Source organism: Papio anubis, chromosome 7 (genome assembly GCF_008728515.1).
Source record: "Papio anubis isolate 15944 chromosome 7, Panubis1.0, whole genome shotgun sequence".
NCBI classification, from domain to species: Eukaryota; Metazoa; Chordata; class Mammalia; order Primates; family Cercopithecidae; genus Papio; species Papio anubis.
The window spans coordinates 4,940,240-4,960,505 of NC_044982.1; the positions used below are offsets into that span (position 1 = coordinate 4,940,240).

Sequence of the window (20,266 nt, forward strand, 5' to 3'; positions counted from 1 at the left end):
TTGAAGACCATTTTCTTTGCATATAGAGTTCTGAGTTGAAAGTCTTTTCCTTTTGATATTTTGAAGATCTACTGTCTTCTTGTCTCCATAGTTTCTGATGAGAAGTCAGTGGTGATTTCAATTGTTCTACTGTATGTAATTGTAGTTTCCTCTGACTGCTTTTACGATTTTCTGTTTAGTTTTCTGAAATTTGGCTGTTATGTTTTTATTTGGGCATAAGTATGTATTTTTATTTTACTTTTTCATTCTCCTTGGAGTCTGTTGAACTTCTTGAATCCTTAAAATTTTTGTCTTTATCACATTTGGGAAATTTTGGGCATTGTTTCTTTAAATATCTCCCCTCCCTCCCTCCCTCCTTTCCTCCTTTCTTCCCTTCCTCCTCCCTTCCTCCCTTCCTCCCTTCCTCCCTTCCTCCCTTCCTCCCTTCCTCTCTCCCTCCCTCCCTCCCTTCTTTCCTTCCTTCCTTCCTTCCTTCCTTCCTTCCTTCCTTCCTTTTTCTTTTCCTTTTCTTCCCTTCCTGAGACAGGGTCTTGCTGTGTCACCCAGGCTGGAGTGCAGTGACATGATCACAGCTCACTGCAGCCTTGAACTCCTGGGCGTAAGGGATCCTTCCACCTCAGCTTCCTGAGTACTGGGACTATTAGCACGTGTCATCATGTCTGCATCATTTTTTTATTTTTATTTTTTGTAGAGACAGGGTCTTGCTGTTGCCCGGGCTGGTCTCAAACTCCTGTCCTCATGCAGTCCTTTCACTCTGAACCCCCAAAGTGCTGGGATTATGGGCATGAGTCATCACACCTGGCTCTCATTTTCTTTTCTTGCTCTTTTTGTGGCTCCAATTACATTTATGTTTGGCCTTTTGATATTTCTGCACAGGTCCCTGAAGCTCTGTTCATTTCTTTTTGATCCCATTTCTCTCTGTTCTTCAGACTGGATAATTTCTGCTGACATCTTCTGAAGTTCACTGACTCTTCTCCCATTCTGTTACACATAGTGAACCAATATTGATATGTTATTATTAACTAAGTTCTAGATTTTATCCAGATTTTGTTAGTTTTGACCCAGTGGCTTCTCCTCCTCCAGGATCCTATCTCACTTACTTCTCATGTTTCTTCAGGCTTCTCTTGGCTATGACAGTTTCTTACTCTGTCCTTGTTTTTGATGGACCTTGGGACTTTTGAGGAGTACTGGTCAGGTGTGTTGTAGAGTGCCCTTGTTTGGGATTTGTCTGATGTTTTCCCAATGATTAGGCTAGGTTTATGGGTTTTGGGTGGAAAAATCACGGAGGTTTTTCCAGATGAGAATGCCGTTCTCATCACACCATATCAAGAGCACAGGTTATCAACATGACTTCACTGACCCTGATCACACAGCTGAGATGTTTATCAGTTTTCTCCATTGTAAAGTTACTGTTTTCCCCTCTTCCATACTACACTGTTTAGAAGGATGTCACTGTGCACAGCCCAAACTTATGGAAAGGGATTTATGCTCCTCCTCCTTGAGGGTGAAATATTTATATACCTTATTTGGAATTCGTCTGCAAGGGAGATTTTTTTCTTCTGCCCGCCTTATTTATTTAGTTAATCATTTACTTATATCAGCATGGACTCATAGATACTTATTTCATACTTTAGGCTATAATCCAAGAATAGTTGATTTGGTTGCTCAACTTGTTCCAGCTTTGGCCCCTGGGAGCAGCAGTTGGCATCTGTGTCCCTTTAACATCCCCCCATCAATGGAGGTATTTTGTGTTTTATTTTTGAGCACTTCCTCAATTTCTGGCACTACAAGGTACTCATTTTGTAGATTTCCTGCCCCAGCCATAGAATCAGCCATTTCTCCAAGGAGCCCTGGGTGGTTCTACTGCAGAATGGCATTGGAAACCGAGGTCTGGATGCCGGACGTGCTTGTTGCTATCGAGTGTGGTTGCTTCTAGACCCTCTCAGCTGACAGAGAAAGGAGATATATGTGTCTATAGGAACTTGTGTATATACACACATCTATAAATGCTTCTGTATGTAACCACCTGCATCTATACTGAGCTAAACATGAGTCAATAGTGATGTCTCCAACTCGTATCCCCGACCACATGGGCCATTCTAACCTCCTCTCCTTGCTTATCTGTGAATTCCCACTCCAACAGGGAGAAACCTGGATTCTACCATCCACCATCCTTTTACTTAATTGTTCAATTCCATCATACATGTCCAGTGGTATCAGAATTATTAACCGGTACCACCATCTATCAACTGCAAACAACCATGAGCTAGAGCACAGGGTTTATGCACTGTTTCTTTTGTCTCCATTAATTTCCAGAGTCACTTGGCTCACCATCTTTTCCCTCTTCCGCTTCACGGGGGTGGTTTCATGCATTTATAACACCATTAGAGTCTGTTGCTATCAACTACATTCCCTCTTGGAATCCCCTGACTAAATGATTTTAAAAATTTGCATAGACGAGGGTTCATTCTTTGTGCCATCCCGTTCTATGGGTTTGAACAATGAATAACATCACGTGTCCACCACTACAGGATCATGCGGAATAGTTTCACCACCCTTATGCTTTACCCGTTCAATCTCTCTCCTTCTCTCTGAAACTACTGATCTTTGCATTGTCGCTACAGAGTTTTGCGTGTTCTAGAATGTTACATAATTAAATCCTGCAGTATGTAGCCTTTTCAGACTGGCTTATTTTACTTCACAATATGCATTTAAAGTTCCTCCACATTTTCAGTGACTTGATGGCCAATGTATTTTTATTACTGAATAATATTTCATTGTATGGATGTACCACAGTTTATCCATCTATTCATCTGCCGAAGGGTATCTCAGTTGTTTCCAGCGTTTGGCAATTACGAATAAAGCCACTGTAAACATTTGCATATAGGTTTTTGTGTGAACATAAGTTTTCAAATCAGTTGGGTAAATACTTATGAGTGTGATTGCTGGATCGTATGGTGAGACTATGTTTAGATTTGTAAGAAACTGCCACACTATATTCCAAAGTGACTGTACCACTTTGCATTCCCTTGAGCAATGAATGTAAGTTTCTGTTTCTCTGCATCCTCACCAGCACTGGTACTGTCAGGTTTTTAGATTTTAGCAATTCTAGTATGTGTGTAGTAGTATCTCATTGTTTCAATTTGCTATTCCCTTATGACAAAAGATTTTGACCGTCTTTCTTTCTTTTTTTCCTTTTTTCTTGAGGCGGAGTTTTGCTCTTGTTGCCCAGTCTGGAGCGCAGTGGCATGATCTTGGCTCACTGTAACCTCCTCCTCCCAGGTTCAAGCAGTTCTCCTGCCTCAGTCTTCTGAGTAGGTGGGATTACAGGAATGTGCCACCACGCCCACCTAATTTTTTGTATTTTTCAGTAGGGATGGGGTTTCACTATGTTGGCCCAGGCTGGTCTTGAACTCCTGACCTCGGGCGATTGACCACCGTTTTACATTTTGATCTGTCATATGCAGATCTTCTCTGATGGGACGTCTATGCAGAATTTTTGCTCATTTTTCAATTGGGTTGTTTCCTTACTCTTGAGTTTTAAGAGTTCTTTGTATATTTTGGATGCCAGTCGTTTATCAGATATGTGTTTTGTGAGCATTTTCTCCAAGTCTGTGGCTTGTGTTTTCATTCTCTTAACAGTATCATTTACACAGCAGTCATTTTCAGTGTTACTGAAGTTCACCTTATCAATTTTTTTCATGGATCATGCTTTTGATATTGTACCTAAAAACTCATCATCAAACCCGAGATCACCCAGATTTCAGCTGTTTTCTTCTGAAGTTTTATAGCTTTGCATTTTACATTTAGGGCTATAATCCATTTTGAATTAATTTTTGTGAAAGGCATAAGATCTGTTTCTAGATTCTTATTATTTTTGCATACGGATGTCCAGTTGTTCCACATCATTTATTGAAAGATCGTCCTTCTCCTTCGAGTTGCTTTTGCTCCTCTGGTAAAGAGTAGCTGTCTGTATTTGTGTGGGTCTATTTCTGTGTTTTCTATTCTAGTCTATTGATCTGTTTATCTTTCTTTCACCAATACTAGGCTGTCTTGATTACTGTAGCTTTATAATAAGTCCTGATGTCAGGTAGTGTCAGCTTTTCGACTTTCTTCTTCTTCCGTATTGCTTTAGCTTCTGTGGGCGTTTTTCTTTTCACATAACTTTAGAAATCAGTTTGTCAATATCTACAAAATAGCTTGCTGGGATTTTATTTGGGGTTGTATTGAATCTGTAGATAAAATTGGGAAGAACTGACATCTCAAAATATTGAGTCTTTCAATCCTTAGACACAATATCCCTTGATTAGATAGTGTTTGATTTTTAAAAATCAGAGTTTTATAGTTTTTCACATATAGATTCTGAACATTAAAAAAAAATTTTTTTTTAGACAGTGTATCACTCCGTTGCCCAGGCTGGAGTGCAGTGGCAGGATCACGGGTCACTGCAGCCTCGACCTCCCCCGGCTAAAGTAATCCTTTCACCCCATCCTCTTGAGTTGCTGGGACTACAGGCATGTACCACCATGCCTGGTTATTATTATTATTTTTTGTAGTTTTGGTAGAGATGGGGTTTCACCATGTTGCCCAGGTTGGCCTCGAACTCCTTGGCTCAGTGCACCTGCCTCGGCCTTCCAAAGTGCTAGGTTTATAGGTGTGAGCTACTGCACCTGGCCAGATTCCAAACATATTTTGTCAGACTTATACCTAAATATTTCGTTGTTGGTGCTATTGTAATTCATATTGTTTTAAAATTTCACACTGCTGGCTTATAGGAAAGCAACTGACTTTTGTGTATTAGCATTTTAGCCCCTGACTTTGCTGTAATTTCTTATAGTTCCAGGAGGTTTTGTGTATGTACATGTGTGTGATTTTTTTGGGGTTTTCTTTATGGTTACTCACATCAACTGTGAACAAATACAGTTTTATTGCTTCCTTCAAAACCTGTATAATTTTTGTTTCCTTTTCTCGTTACAATAGCTAGGACTGCCAATATGATGTTGAATAACAACAGTGAGAGGGAATATCTTTGCCTCGTTCCTAGTCTTACAGAGAAAGCACTCAGTTTCTCACTAGTAAGCGTGATACTCACTATAGGTCTCTGTAGATGTTCTTTATCAAGTTGGAGAAATTCTTCTGTATTATTAGTTTGCTGAGAATTTTTTTTTACATGAATGAGTGTTGGATTTTTGCCAAATGTTTTTTCTGCATTTATTAATGTGCACATATGAGTTTTCCTCTTTATCTTGTTGTTGTGGTAGATTACATTAATTGATTTTCAAATGTTGAACCAGTCGTGAATACTTGAAAATAATCCCATTTGGTCATGGTATACAATTATTTTTATATATTAGTAGATTTGATTTAATAGTCTTTTTTTTTTTTGAAATGGAATCTTGCTCTGGCACTCAGGCTGGAGTGCAGTGGTGTGATCTCAGCTCACTGCAACCTCTGTCTCCCGGGTTCACGCCATTCTCCTGCCTCAGTCTCCCAAGTAGCTGGGACTACAGGCACTCGCCACCACGCCTGGCTAATTTTTGTGTGTGTGTGTGTGTGTGTTTTTAGTAGAGACAGGGTTTCACCATGTCAGCCAGGATGGTCTCGATCTCCTGACCTTGTGATCTGCCTGACTCGGTCTCCCAAAGTGCTGGGATTACAAGCGTGAGCCACTGCTCCTGGCCTCGATTTGACAGTCTTTTATTGAAGATTTTTACTTCATGTTCATGAGAGGTACTGGTCTGCTGCATTCCTTTCTTGTTACGTATTTATCTGGTTTTGGTATTAGGGTAATATTGGCTTCATAGAATGAGTTAGGAAGTGTTTCTTCTGTTTCTATTTTCTAGAAGGGATTATAGAGAATTGGTATCATGTCTTCCTTAAATGTTTGATACAATTTACCAGTAAGACTCTCTGGGACTGCTACTTTCTATTTTGGAAAGTGACTATTGATTCACTTTCTTTCATAGGCAGGCCTACTTAAATAGTCTTATTATCCTTGTGTGAAATTTTGGTATCTGGGTCTTTCAAGGAATTAGTCCATTTCATCTAAGTTATCAAATGTATCCACAGAGAGTTGTTCATAGACTCCTTTATTATCCTCTTGATGTCCATGGGATCAATAGTGATTAACTTCCTTTCATTTCTGATATTAATAATTTATATCTTCTCTCATCTTTTTCTTGGTTAGTTTTGCTAGAGGTTTATCGATTTTATTGATTCAAAGAACCTGCTTTTGGTTACACTGATTTTCTCTATTGTTTTTCTGTTTTTGATTCTATTGATTTTGTCTCAATTTTTATTACTTCTTTTCTTTTGCTTGCTTTAGGCTTAAATTGTTCTTCTTTCTTGAGTTTCTTAAGATGGATGTTTAGATTACTGATTTTACATGTCTTTACCTTTAAAAGACATTTTATTATTTTTATGTTTTTCATTGACAAAATTTACTTATTTATCACGTCCAATACATAGTTTTGAAATATGTCCATGCCGTGGAATGATTAAACTGAGAGATTAACATATGCATTATTTCACGTATTTATTTGTGGTGAGAACACTTACAATCTGCTGTTAGCAATTTTCAAGAATGATATATTGTTATTAAGTATAGTAACCATGTTGTACAATAGATCTCTGGAACATCTGCCTCCTGTCTAGTTGAAATTTTGCATCCTTTGACCAACGTCTCCCAACTCCCTGCCCAGTTCCTGGTAACCACCATTCTGGTAACTCTGAGTTCAATTTTTTAAGATTCTACATATAAGGGAGATTTTTCTGTGTCTGGCTTATCTCATCTAACATAATGCCTTCCAGGTTTATCTGTGTTGTCACAAATGACGAGATTTCCTTCTTTGTGATTTTTCCTTTCAAATATATGCATGTAAGGCCATAAGTGTATAAGCACTGCTTTCATTGCATCCACAAATTTTGAGTTATATTTTCAGTTAGTTCAAAATATTAAAAACTATCTAGAGACTTCTTTTTTGATCCATATGTTGTTATTTAGAAGTGTGTCGTTTTATCTCCATATACTTTGGGATTTTCCAGTTATCTCTACTATTGATTTTCTGTTTAATTCTGCTGTTGTCTGAGATAATTGTTTGCGTGATTTCAATTCTTTTAAGTTTGTTAAGGTGCGTCTCATGATCCAGAACATGGTCTATCTTGGCGTATGTTTCGTGTGAACTTGGGAAAAGTGTGTATTCTATCATCCTTGCATGGAGTTTTCCAGAAATGTCAATTAGATCAAGTTGATTGATAGTGCTGTTCAAGTCAACAATATCCTTACTGATTTTCTCCATGCTTTGTCAGTTACCGAAAGAGGGGCGTTGAAGTCTCCAACTGTATTAGAAGATTTGCGTGTTTCTCTATGTAGTTCTGTCAGTTTTTGTCTCATGTATTTTGACACGCTGTTGTTAAATGCATACAGATCAGGGATTATTATATCTTCTTGAAGAATTTGACCCTTTTATCATTATTCAATGCTCCTCTTCATTCCTGTTAATTTCCTTTGCTCTGAAGCTGACGTGTCTGAAATTAACAACTCGACTCCAGCTTTCTTCAGACTCCAGCTTTCTTTCTGTTGCCACGATATGTCTTTTTCTATCCCTTTGCTTTTTGACTTTCATTGATATTTTGCTTTTAATTTACATGTGTCATTATATTTAAAGTGGGTTTCTTATAGATACCATTTAGTTGAGTCTTGTCTTCCTAATCCACTCTGCCAATATCTGTCTCTCAATTGGTATATTTAGAGCATTCATATTCAAGGTGATTATTGATAGGGTTGAATTAATATCTATCGTGTTTATAACTGCCTTCTATTTGTTACACTTGTTATTTCTTTTTCTTCCCTCTTTTTCTGCTTTCTATCATTTTAATTAGGCATTTAAAAATTATTCCATTTTCTCTCCTCTCTTAGGCATATCGGTTATACTTAAATTTTTTATTTACTGGTTTCCCTAGAGTTTGCAATTTACATTTATAACTAATTTAAGTCCACCTTCAACTAGCAGTGTATTACTTCACATGTAGTGCAACCACCTTATGAAAGAATATCTACAATTTCTTTCTCCTGCCTTTTTAAAAATTGCCATCATTAATTTCACTTAGCCATATGCTATGATCACCAAATACTTTATTACTACTTGTCTCAATCCATTTTGTGCTGCTATAACATAATATCTGAGACTGCATAATGTATAAAGAATAGAGATTTATTTCTTACAGTCCTGGAGGCGGAGAAGTGCAAGGTTGAGGAGAGGGCCTTCTTGCTGTGTCATCCCAGGTGAAAGGTGGAAGGGCAAGGCAGCGTGCACATGCACGAGACAGAATGAGAGAGTGAGAGCGAGCGAGAGAGAGAGACAGAGAGAGGACTAGGAGAAGGAGGAGAGGTGGAAGAGGTGGAGGAGGAGAGGAGGAGAAGGAGGAGAGGTGTAGGAGGTGGAGGAGGAGGAGAGGTAGAGGAGAGGTGTAGGTGGAGGAGGAGGAGGAGAGGTGGCGTGAGAGGTGGAGTGACGCGGATGACACATGCGATAATGATACGCGATGATGCGATGGATGATAAAACATGATGCGATGATGATGACATAACGATGATGACGATAAAATGATGATGATGACAACATATGATGATGATGATATGACGATGATGCGATACCGATGATGATGATGACATGCGACGATGATGACATGACGGCGATGATGATGCACGATGACAGTTCTCGATGATGATGACATGCGATGAAACAATGATGATGATGACGATGATGCAATATGATGATGATGATGATGATGATGATGCGTGATGATGACATTAAGATGATGATATGGTGAACATGATGTGCGATGGCACGATGATGTCGACATGATGATGGGGATGATGCGATGATGATGGCACCGAGCGATGAACATGATGACGACGATGATGATGATGCACGATGGCAGCGATGATGACGATGATAAAAAGATGCGATAAACACGATGATGATGATGATGATGATGTATGGATGAACAATGATGATGATGATGGAGATGATGGATGATGGAGGATGAAATAGGGGTCAGATGGAAGATGGATGATGGGGAGGATGATGAGGGATGGAAGAGGAATGGAGGGTGGAAGGAGGTGGAGGATGGAGGTGGAGGGGGAGGAGGAGAGGTGGAGGAGGAGAGGTGGAGGAGGAAGGAGAGGAAGGGAGGAAGGTCAGGAGGAAGGGGGCTGAATCCATCCTTCTATCAGGAACCCACTCTTGTGATGACGGCATTAATCCATTGATGAGGGCAGAGCCCTCAGGACCTAACTAATTCTTAAAGTCCCCACCAGTCCATCCTGTTGTCTTGGGGATTAAGTTTCTAACAGATGAACTTTGTGGGACTTTGAAACCACAGCAGCACTAGTATTACTTTTAACAAACATTTATCTGTTAAGATTAATTAAGAACAAGAAAACAAAATGTTTTATTTTATTTTAAAAAACCCTTTTCTGATACTTTTCTTGTTTTTTTTTAAGTTATTTTTTTTTTTTTTTTTTAATTGTAGATTTGAGCTTCTGACTTACATATTTTTCCCCCTTCCTGAAAAACTTCTTTTGATACTTCTGGCGAGGTAGGTCTGCTGGTGATGAATACCTTTAACTTTTATTTGTCTGAGAAAGTTTTTATTTCTACTTCACTTTGGAAGATCATTTTGCTAGATATAGAATTACAGGTTGGTGGATTTTTTTCTTTCAATACTTTAAGCATTTCACTCCACTCTCTTGCTTCTTTTCTGAGAAGCCTGATGTAATTCCTGTCCTTTTAGGTAAGGTATCTTTTCCCTTTTGCTTCTTTTAGGATTTCATCTTTTTCTTCAGCTTGACAATTATATACCTAAGTATAGATTGTTTTTGTTTTTTGTTTTGTTTTCGTTTTCAGTACTTATCTTGCTTTGTGTTCTCTGAGCTTCCTAGATCTGTGGTTCACTTTGGAAAGTTCTCAGCCATTGTTCCTTCAAATATTTCTTGTGTTCCATTCTGTCTTCTCCTTGTTTATTGTAATTATGTGTATGTTGCACTTTTTTGTTTGATTTTTGAGATGAAGCTTCGCTCTGTCGCCCAGGCTGGAGAGCCGATCTCGGCTCACTGCGACCCCTCCGCCTCCCAGGTTCAAACGATTGTCTTGCCTCAGCCTCCTGAGTAGCTGGGACTACAGGCGCGTCACCACGCCTGGCTAGTTTTTGTATTTTTAATAGAGACGGGATTTCACCATGTTGCCCAGGCTGGTCTCGAACTCCTGAACTCGTGATTTGCCCACCTTGGCCTCCCAAAGTACTTGAATTACAGGCGTGAGCCACTCACCCAGCCTGTTGCACTTTTTGAAATTGTCCCACAGTCCTTGGATCGTTTGTTCTCTTTGTATTTTTCAATTTGGGAAGTTTCTATGGACATACTTTCAAGCTCATTAATTCTTTCCTTGGCCATGTCCCGTCTGTGGATGAGCCCATCAAACATAGCCTTCATTTTTGTTTTGGCGTTTTTCACTCCTAGCATTTCCTTTTGATCCTTTCTTAGAGTTTCCATTTCTCTGCTTCCATTATCCGTCTATTATCACATATTGTCTACTTGTTCCACTAGTGCTTTAACATATTAATCAAAATTATTTTAAATTTCAAATAATTCCCAAATCTGTGTCACAGGCAAATTTAACAGGTGGGCGACAGATGGGAGAATCTACTTACAATCTGTGAAAGTGACCGGGGATCAATGTCTAGAATACAAAAAGCAACAAGAAAAACCCTAGAACCCTTCTGAAAAAGCAATCAACAATAGCTACCATTTATAGAGCAATCCCTACCTTTTAAGCGCTTACACAGATGTGACAAGAAAGTGCAGTAAGACCTGTGAGAATCTTGAGGGTGGTGCCCTGCCCAGCTTTGGGTGAGTGGTAGTGGAGACTGAGAAACATTATCTGGATGACTTCTGAAAAATAAACTCCAGTTAGTGGGGAACGGGGTGCAGTACAGTCATTTTAGGCTGTGGGAACAGCCTGGGGAAATAAATGTGTGCAGAGAATAATGTACAAGTCAAGTTTCCCAGAAGATCCATGAGAGACAGCAGCAGGTGCTACAACCAGAAAGCCAGGATACCACGCAATAGGGAGCCATGGATGGTTTTTGAGCAGGTGCAAGGTGAAATGAAAGTGCTAGTTATGAATACGACTTAGACAGGATGGAGGATGGACTGAGGAGAAGGTCTGGGCTCTGGGAGATGTGGTCAGGTGAGATTGTCTTCAGGCCAGAGTGAGGGCTGTGGTGGGATAGAACCAGGAAGACCTTGTGACTTGAGCTGAGGGCCAAAGGAGAGTTAGGGGCACTGCCGGGGCCCTGGCTCAGGGTATGGGTGGATGCAGCTGCTGGTCACCAGTGGGTGGAGGGCAGACTGGAAAGATGAAGAGAACAGGCCCGGAGACGTGGTGAGGAGGCTCCAATGAGGAGAGTGGGGACCACTGTCCCCCAGGCAGGCACCAAAGAGGGGAATGATCTGAGGGCCGCCTGTACTTAGTGGGTGATTGGAGGCCGAGGAGGCAGGACGTAGAGGAGCAGGTGTGGCTGGAAGTCTCAGGACCCTGCACCCCTAGCACTGTAGCCACCTCAGCTCCATCAAATGAGGCTCTGGCCTCTCTGTAGTGTCCAGGCCTGAGGGCAACCCAGCTGTTTCTTCCTTCCTAGGCCTGGAGGATGAAGCCAGCCCAGCTTGGTCCTGCCTGGGCCAGAGAGCTGGGCACTAGGAGCAGCAAGATTTGGGTGGAGGGAAGTGGGGGTGGGGGTGTTGCAAGACCAGCCCTCCTGAGGGAGATGACAGCAGGGACTCCACCAGGGTCTTCTCCCTGCCCCTCATCCTCATGCTGAGGGAAGGGTCTGGGCCCAGCTCCAGCTACACTCTGGGTCCCCCACATCTTCCCAGGGTAGCAGAGTCCTGGGGGTACCCCCACCCCATCTTGTGTGAAATGGGTATGTGTGGGTCCCATTCACGCCTCTGCCTCTATCCTCCCCGCCTGGCCCCTCCCTTCTCCAAACCTCAGCACCCCATCCCCCAGCCAGTGCCTCCCTCCATGCATTTCCTTTGCTCCAAGGAGGAGAAAGGCCCACCCTCATGATTGTATGTTGCCTTCCGATGTGAAGCCACTTTCTCTGCCTCTTCTACCTGCCTTCCTGCCTCTCCTGCTCCGACCACGTCCTGTCCTCCCGGGGCACAGTGAGCTTGTTCCTGACTCTGGGCCTTTGTTCCTGCTGTGCCCCTTGCCAGGAGCACCCCTTCCCACTCTCGAATAGTTTGTGGGGACTCACTTGGGTTAGAGGCTACACCATTGTCACCCATCCTGCTGTGGTCTTCCTTCCAGCTTTATTCTTACTGGCATGTTTGCCTGTTAGCCTGTGGGATGGGCATTGCTGGTGTATGCTTGAAGCTTCAGACCCTGCGGTCATTCAGCTTGTTGAATAAATCAAATTAAAATTTTGATTCTGGTGGGAGGGACTCTTGAATTTTGGGACATGTATCCTGCAGTGGATTCCAGGAGTAAAACCGTAAGGTTATATTGGCCTCATACCTTCTCCACCGAATAGATTTTCTGATTGAGGAAATGGTTTTATGTTTTCTTTAAAAATTATTATTACTGTTATTTTTCTTAAAGAAGCAAGGTCTCTCTCTGTCATCCAGGCTGTGGTGTGGTGGCACAATCATAGCTCACTGCAGTCTTGAACTCCTGGGTTCCTACCTCAGCCTCCTGGGTAGCTGGGACTATAGGCGTAGCCACTGTGCCCAGGAAAGTTTTCCTTTTTTTTTTTTTTGTAGAGATGAGGTCTGCCAATTTTGTCAGGCTGGGCTCAAACTCCTGGCCTCAAGCGACCCTTCCTCCTCAGCCTCCCAAAGTGCTGGGACTACAGGTATGAGCCACCACACCGGGCCAGTTTAATGTTTTCTGATTAAGAGCCCTCATACTTTCTCTTCCATTTCAGACGTCCAGTTCCATTCTGCCTACTGGAAAATGACTGCCTGTGGAAAGGGCAGAGGAAGGCCCACTTCCCCTCCCAGGCCCTGGAGTGCCCCACAACTGCCTTGAACTGTGGGCTTCCAGTTACAGCCTCATCTGGGAAAGAAAGGGGTGAGGAAAGCAGTTGAGAGGGAAGTTTAGGATTCTTGGTCAGGGAGTGGGCGGTGCTGGCAGATCAGGGCCAGGGCTGGGACCCTGTTAGGGGAGTGTTTCTGGATCTGGGCTGGAGCTGCAGGAAGGCGGAGTGGACACTGGGTCCTCGCCCCTGTCCCTCACCTCTCTGTCCAGGTTGCACGTTGCCCCTTGGCCAGGTGTCCCATTTGGGCCGCCGGCAAGGGAACCAGGCACAGTCATCCCTGCCCTCTAGCTCTGAGATCCAAGTCCCTGGGGCTGGCCTAAGGAAGCTAAAAATCTCAAGGTCCCCCGGTGTGAGACCCAGCTGGTCATTCTACCCGACCTAAGAGTGTAACTAAGACCTTCCCACTGCCTGGACTCTTCTTCTCCAGACGCCTCTTCATCTCTTCCTCCTCCGGGGCAAAGGTGTCAATACCTCCAGGGGCCATGCGTGGCCTTTTGGCTCCTTCTTCACCAGTAGATAGTTCTTCCTTGGCTACGTTGAGATCTGCTCTGTGACTCCCCTACCTTCACCCTGGCCCTGGTGTTGTCCACAGGGGCCACAGAGAATGAGTCGGATCTGCTTAGCCTTGCAGGTGAAACACCTCCAGCTCCTTCTGCCTCCCTTACTGGCTTCTACTGGAAACTCTCCCAGCAGCATGGCCTCTGAGGTCATGTTTAAAGTCATTTACAGTGAAGATCACGGCTGTACTCGAGTCACCTTGGGTCTAGGACATCCCTGCAGACTCAGTGCCTCTCAGATCCCCGGCATCCTCATCTATAAAATGCGGACAAGAGCCCCTCCATCTCCTTCTCTACCTCCCTCCCTCACTCTTGGGTTGATCTTCTGCCTCTTCTAAGGAGACTAGAGGCAGGAGCCTGGACAGCAGCTGTACCTGGCTCTGTGAGGGAGGGGAGGGAGCAGTGTGGGCAGGGATGCCAGGCCTCGGGTCAGCAGTGAGGGCTTCTCGGCAGACGTGGGCCTCGGAGGAAGGGTCAGGCCTTCTGGTGGCCCCAGCTCGGAGCCTGAGGCCCTCCATGTGGCCCCTCCCCAGGGGCCTCCTACAGTGTCCTCTCCTCAAGACTGTGACTTGAGCTGAGGGCCAAAGGAGAAGTTAGGGGCACTGCCAGGGCCTGGCACAGGACTGCGGGCCGGCCTTGCTCAGTGTTCTCCTCGTACTGTATCCCGGCCTCCCTGGCTGACTGGCACCCGCTCCGTGCTGCATCCCCTGCACTGGGAGTGCCAGGAGGGCAGGGCCTCCCTGACCTTCTCCGGGCCCTGCTGCCAGCCCAGCCCAGGCTGAGGAGTCCTGCAGGGCATGTGCTCCTGGGCTCTGAGAATCTGTGATAGTGCCTGTGACATGCTGGTCAACCTCACACAACAGGCTAGGCCGCACACAAACCCTGTCCTGTGCGACCTGGGGGCGCAGATGCAGGCATACCCACATGAGGGGCTGGCAAGTGCCAGTCCTGTGCCAGGCGAGTCCCGGATCCAGCACCAAGCATGGGACGGGCACGTGGGACAGGCTCCTGTGCCAGCCCTGCTGAGGTCTCGCAGACTGCATCCCCATCACCAGACTGCTGGGCTGCCAGGGGCCGGAGCTGGGACTCGAACCCAGACCACCTGCTTCCTGAGTCCATTCACTATATGCCACCTAATTCAGGAGTGAAGCCCCTGCCCTGAGGGATGACTCGCTTTCCAGCAGCGGGGGAGGGGCCCTGGGCCTCATTACATGGGCCAGAAGGCTCAGAGAGCTGAGGGGACTGGTCAGGAGTGCACAGCCAGGGAGCGCCCAGCAGGGCTGAACCAGGAGCCTGGGCAGCCTGGCGAGGGGAGCTTCTGTACTTGCTCTCCTTTGTTCACTCAGCAGTGGTCTGACCCCAGGACCAGCCGTGTGGAAGTCCCAGGCTGCCGCTAGGCTTAGGCGCCTCTGCCCTTGCTCCTACACAGCCCCGGACACCTTCCTTCAGCTCTCTGAGCCTCTGTTTCTCTGCCTGTCACAGGGCTGGGATCCCCTACACAGCATCACGGTGCAGATCGAAAGCTCGGGAGGGAGCCCAGGAAAGTACCTGCAGAGGTCCCATCCCATCTCCTCTGCCTCACCTGGCAGCTCTGAGCATCCCCAGCCTCTTGAAGGAAGACGCGCTCCAGGCAGGGCACCATGCATGCTGGGACTTACAGGGGCAGCCTGGCAGGACAGTGCACCAGGACAGAGGGCCCGGCAGCTTTCCTGCTCAGCTCCAAGCTCTCCTGGGAGCCTCTAACCCCAGAGGACCCCACTTGCTGTGCTTCAGGCTTTGCTCAAACTTGCAGCTGCCCCATGGTGTCCCACTCCAGTAATGGGCCTGCAGACCCCCCGAGTCCTCCCGGCCAGATGCTCTGCTCTGGCACTTCTGTTCACATGTGAGAGCCCTGGGAGCCAGGGGTGGAGGGACATGGCACAGAGGCCTGGAGACGGGAGGGCTTGGGCTGCAAGCCTCAGGGAGCCAGGCCCATGCCAACCCTGCTTGGATAGAGGAAGGTGGCAGAGGCAGCCAGCTGTGTAGGAAAGGGGGCATCACAGGGGTCCTGGAAAGCCCCCCCAAAGCTGCACTGCTTCCTTGAAGTGAAGAGTTGGGGAGTGCACACAGATGCCACCACGGGGGTGGGCAGGGCCTTCACCATGATGGGGAGGTGGCTGCCTTTGCTCGGCGGCAGTGGGGACCTCTCTGCACACACATCTTCTTGCATCACACAGGTCACATGTGAGTCACATCAGAGAGCCACAGGTCTCCAGGTGGGAAGCCAGGGCTTACTTGGACGCCCCCTCCAGTTTGTCTGGGCTGTGATAATTTCCCAACTATGCTGTGGTGAGTGATGCTGCTGTCCCCATCTGGGGCTAATAATCTTTCTCCTCTTAGTGGGCGGTTTCCTGGGGCAGAGTCCCCAAAGCAGGGCAAACAGAGGTTTGGGCTAAGCCTCCTGGACGCCCTGCCTGCCCCACAGTCAGGTGACTGCCAAGGAGCTGACAGGGCTATCTTCATTTCCCAGCTTGGAATGTCATGCACAGCTTTTCTCTTTCTCTGTCCCAACCTAGAAATGTTCACACACCTGGTCTGCAGCCAACAGCTGGGATACCGTTCTCCAGGTGCCAGGAAGGTAGCCGGGGGACATTCAGGGGAAGGAGGGTTTTACTTGACTTGCTCGTGCTGGCTAAGAGCCTGACACTGTGTAGGGGCGTAACAAAGCAGCAGACAAGTGTCTGGGGCCCCAAGGACCCGGAGCTCCTCTCTACTCTCTGCACTCTCTGGCTGGGGGGTTACAACCAAGTGATAGCCACTTGCTTCCCCTAAGCATGACTGTATCCCATGGACATTGCAAATCTCATAACAGACCATGTATGTATTTTTGCTTTGGCCGCTAGGGAGCTCAGTGCCAAAATGGGAGCCGCTGCAGGAATTGTATTCTCATCACTTTTCCACCCTTGTTCCTTTATCTACATCTTTATTCTTCTTACTCTATTTCTGCCTTCAGTGCTTGGGAACACAGTAGGAGAGCCTCATCTGCTTATTGACAAGATGGGAAAAATTTCGTCCTCATCTCAGGTTCTTCTGAGGATTGAAGGAAGGGAGGGCCCTGTGCAGAAGAGGCTGGTGGGTGGGTGCTGCACCGATGTTGGCAGAAGCGAGTCTGGATTTGGCAAAGCTGCACCCAGGGTGTGCATTCCCAGCTGGAGCCATCCCCACTGCGGGCATCTGCGCGGTGCTTCGGAACGGGACCAGGGATTCGGCCCAGAAATCCTCCTGCTCTCGGTAGCTGAGTAAGTCTTGACTTCCTCTACGCTCTGGAGAGTGAGCTCTGCGAGGGCCTGCCTGGCCCCACACACAGCGTGGGGATGAAGAGACATTTCCTCCGCTGCTTCCCTCCTCCCACCCAGACCCCTCCCTCACCGGGTGTGCTGATGAATGGAGCACCCCCATCCAGGCCTCCAAATGACCTTCTTCCCCAGCCTCTCAGCAGATGCTTTCAGCCTCCCCTAGGATGTCCGCAGACTTGCTCTTTCTTGGTTGGGGGGACCCCAGAAATGGGGGCAACCCAGCTTTCTGGAAAGGCTCAGGATGTCCGGGTGTTTGTGAATTCTCCCTGTCATTTGTGCCTTGTTTGACGGCGCTGGAGAGGGGGCATCTGCCCTGTTTCCTCTCCCCTGTTTCTGAAAGATCTCGAGGTATCCACAAACACGGAAAACCTCAAACCTGTGGTTTCCTGGAGGAGCAAAGAGGGCTGTGTTCTGGCTTCCTGTCCTTAAGGGTGGGGGACGTGGGCATCTGTGACTCCGCATGTCTGAACTCTTGCCTCTGACTTTCAATTCACTGAATAGGCCACCATGAATGGCCTTCAGTTCTTCTGCTGAAAAGCCAGGCCCCCAGAGGAAGGCTGGGCAGGGGCCTGGGGCCGGAGGTAAATCAAGGACACCTGCAGGTTGAGAGGGTGTTGGGTGGGAGAGCACTGGATGGAGAGCCAGACCCGCCTCTGAACACCTCTCTCCAGTTTCTTCCTCACTGACAACCCTGGTGTCTTGTCCTTCCTGGATCCAAACAATACAGAATGTTGAACACACCCTCAGAAATAATATACTAGCAGAGCCCTCCAAGAACACACTGAGGACCACGATGCAGGGATGTGCGCCACGACAAGGGCAGTCTGACTCTTCGAGGAGCTTCTCTATGAAAACCTCAGGTTGAGGGAGTCTGAAGCATGGCGGGAGTTCCACAATTGTCCACTGAGTAGCCCATGCGGTGTGAAGGGCACCTGAGTGCCCTGTGTCTTACGTCCACCAGTCAGGACCTGGCAGGAAGGGGATTCTTCCCAGACTTGGACATCAAACACTGAGTCCTTCGGGGCCTGGCCCTGCGCCCACTTCCTTTCTCCTCTGACACGCAAGCCTGGGAGAGCCTGGCCACAGCATGGCTCTCACACCCGTCTCCCTTCTCTCTAAGCCCCCTCCCCGGCCAAAGCACAGGAGCTCTGGCCTTGCAGGTCCAGTGACCCATGGACGGTCTCTGCCTGGGTGACCCCTGAAAACCTCCAAGGTTGTCTGTCCAGGCTGACCTCATCACCTGCCCTGGCCTGCCTCGCCCTCTGTTCCCTCTCTTCTGTCAATGGAACCCCACCAGCCAGGTTAGAAACCTGAACTCACCTTCTCCTTCTCCTTCTCCTTCCACATCCAATCTAGCCCCTTGGACCCCTGACTCAAACCCTCATCTATCTTACAGGGAACACTTCTGCACGGCTGGTGGGAATGTAAACTAGTACAACCACTATGGAAAACAGTGTGGAGATTCCTTAGAGAACTAAAAGTAGATCTTCCATTTCATCCAACAATCTCACCACAGGGTATCTACCCAGAGGAAAAGAACTCATTGTACGAAAAAGAACTTGCACATGCATGTTTATAGCTGCACAATTCACAAATGCAAAGATATGAAACCAATTCAAATGCCCATCAATGAGTGAATAAAGAAACTGTGGTATATATACACGATGGAATACCAGTCAGCCATAAAAAGGAATGAATTAATGGCAGTCTCAGCAACCTGGATGAGATTGGAGCCATTATTCTAAGTGCAATAACTCAGGAATGGAAAACAAAACATCTTGTATTCTCACTCATATGTGGGAGCTAAGCTATGAGGATGCAAAGGCATAAGAACGATACAATGGGCCGGGCAAGGTGGCTCACACCTGTAATCCCAGCACTTTGGGAGGTGGATCACAAGGTCAGGAGATTGAGACCATCCTGGTCAACGTGGTGAAACCCCATCTCTACTAAAAATACAAAGATTAGCTAGGCATGGTGGTGCATGCCTGTAATCCCAGCTCCTTGGGAGGCTCAGGCACGAGAATCACGGGAACCCAGGAGGCGGAGGTTGCAGTGAGTCAAGCTCGTACCATTGCACTCCAGCCTGGCAACAGAGCGAGGCTCCATCTCAAGAAAAAAAAAAAAAAATGATGCAATGAACTTTGGGGACTCAGGGAGAAAGGGTAGGAAGGGAGTCAGGGATAGAAGAGTACAAATTGGGTTCAGTGTGTACTGCTTGGTGATGGGTGCACCAAATCTTACAAATCACCACTAAAGAACTTACTCATGTAGCCAAACACCCCCAAACCTATGGAAATAGGTTAAAAAAAAGCCCTCATCTCTCTCAAGTGTGTTCCCTCTCTGCCCTCCTGCCTCCGGCCTGGTCAGCCGCCGTGTCTTCCTGTGACTCCCTGGGCTTCCTGCAAGCCTTCTTGCTGCCTCCCCATGCACCCTCCTCAGGGGGCCAGACTGGGTTTTCTAAACTGCAGACCTGATCGTGTCACCTCCCCCTGCCTAAAATCACTAGATAGAGTGCAGGTGTCTTGGGTTGTCCAAAGCTGGCAATGAGTAGGTGAGAGCCTGCATCGTGAGATGTTGACTAGGGCTCAGCAGCTGCGAAAGGAAGAGGAAGAAGCAGGATGGGGCATGGGGAGAAGCTGAGCTGCAGCACAGGCCTGAGGGAACCCTCAGTCCCCTCTGTGGAACGGGGGGTGCTCTAAAATGAGTATTGCCCATCCGAGTATCCCTTGTTGGGCCTGACTGACCAGGCCTTTACAGTGAGCACTGGCTCACTCACTGCTAGGAAGAGCTGACATCAGGAGAGGCAGCCCCCTGCAGTGAGGCAGGGCCTGGAGGAGCTTCAGCTGCAGGCATTCTGATGACCACACTCTCTCAGCTGGATAGCAAGGCCTTCCTGGAAGAGGCATGTGGCATCTCATGTCTGCTCCCGTCTGCTGCTCAGATCCACTTCCTGTCTGCTTCCATCTGCCACTCAGACCCACTTCCTGTCTGCTCCCCTCCACTGCTCAGACCCACTTCCTGTGTCCACTTGGGGTTGGCCTCTCTTCCTGGAGGGCAGTTCCCTGGACACAGGAAAGCCCCGCACTGCAGGTGGCCTCAGGAAGGCCACCATCTCCCCTTGCTGTTCTCCATTTAGATTCTCCTCTTGCTGTGTGTCAGCACCACTGGCTTTCACGGCTTAGCCAGGGGCGTGACTCAGACCCTCTTCCCCAAGGGTCCTGAGGTCCTGGCCAGCATGCCTTTGGCAGGCCAAGGGCTGTCACCCTT

The 20,266-nt window shown here is 46.8% G+C and overlaps 1 long non-coding RNA gene across 1 annotated transcript; it reads left to right on the forward strand.

The window, feature by feature from the left end:
• Positions 1 to 12,879: 12,879 nt before the first annotated feature.
• Positions 12,880 to 18,701, forward strand: LOC110743840. The gene is made up of 3 exons (XR_002523560.1): positions 12,880 to 13,136; positions 15,144 to 15,989; positions 16,217 to 18,701. It is a non-coding gene; the product is annotated as an uncharacterized LOC110743840 (long non-coding RNA).
• The last annotated feature ends 1,565 nt before the right edge of the window (positions 18,702 to 20,266 follow it).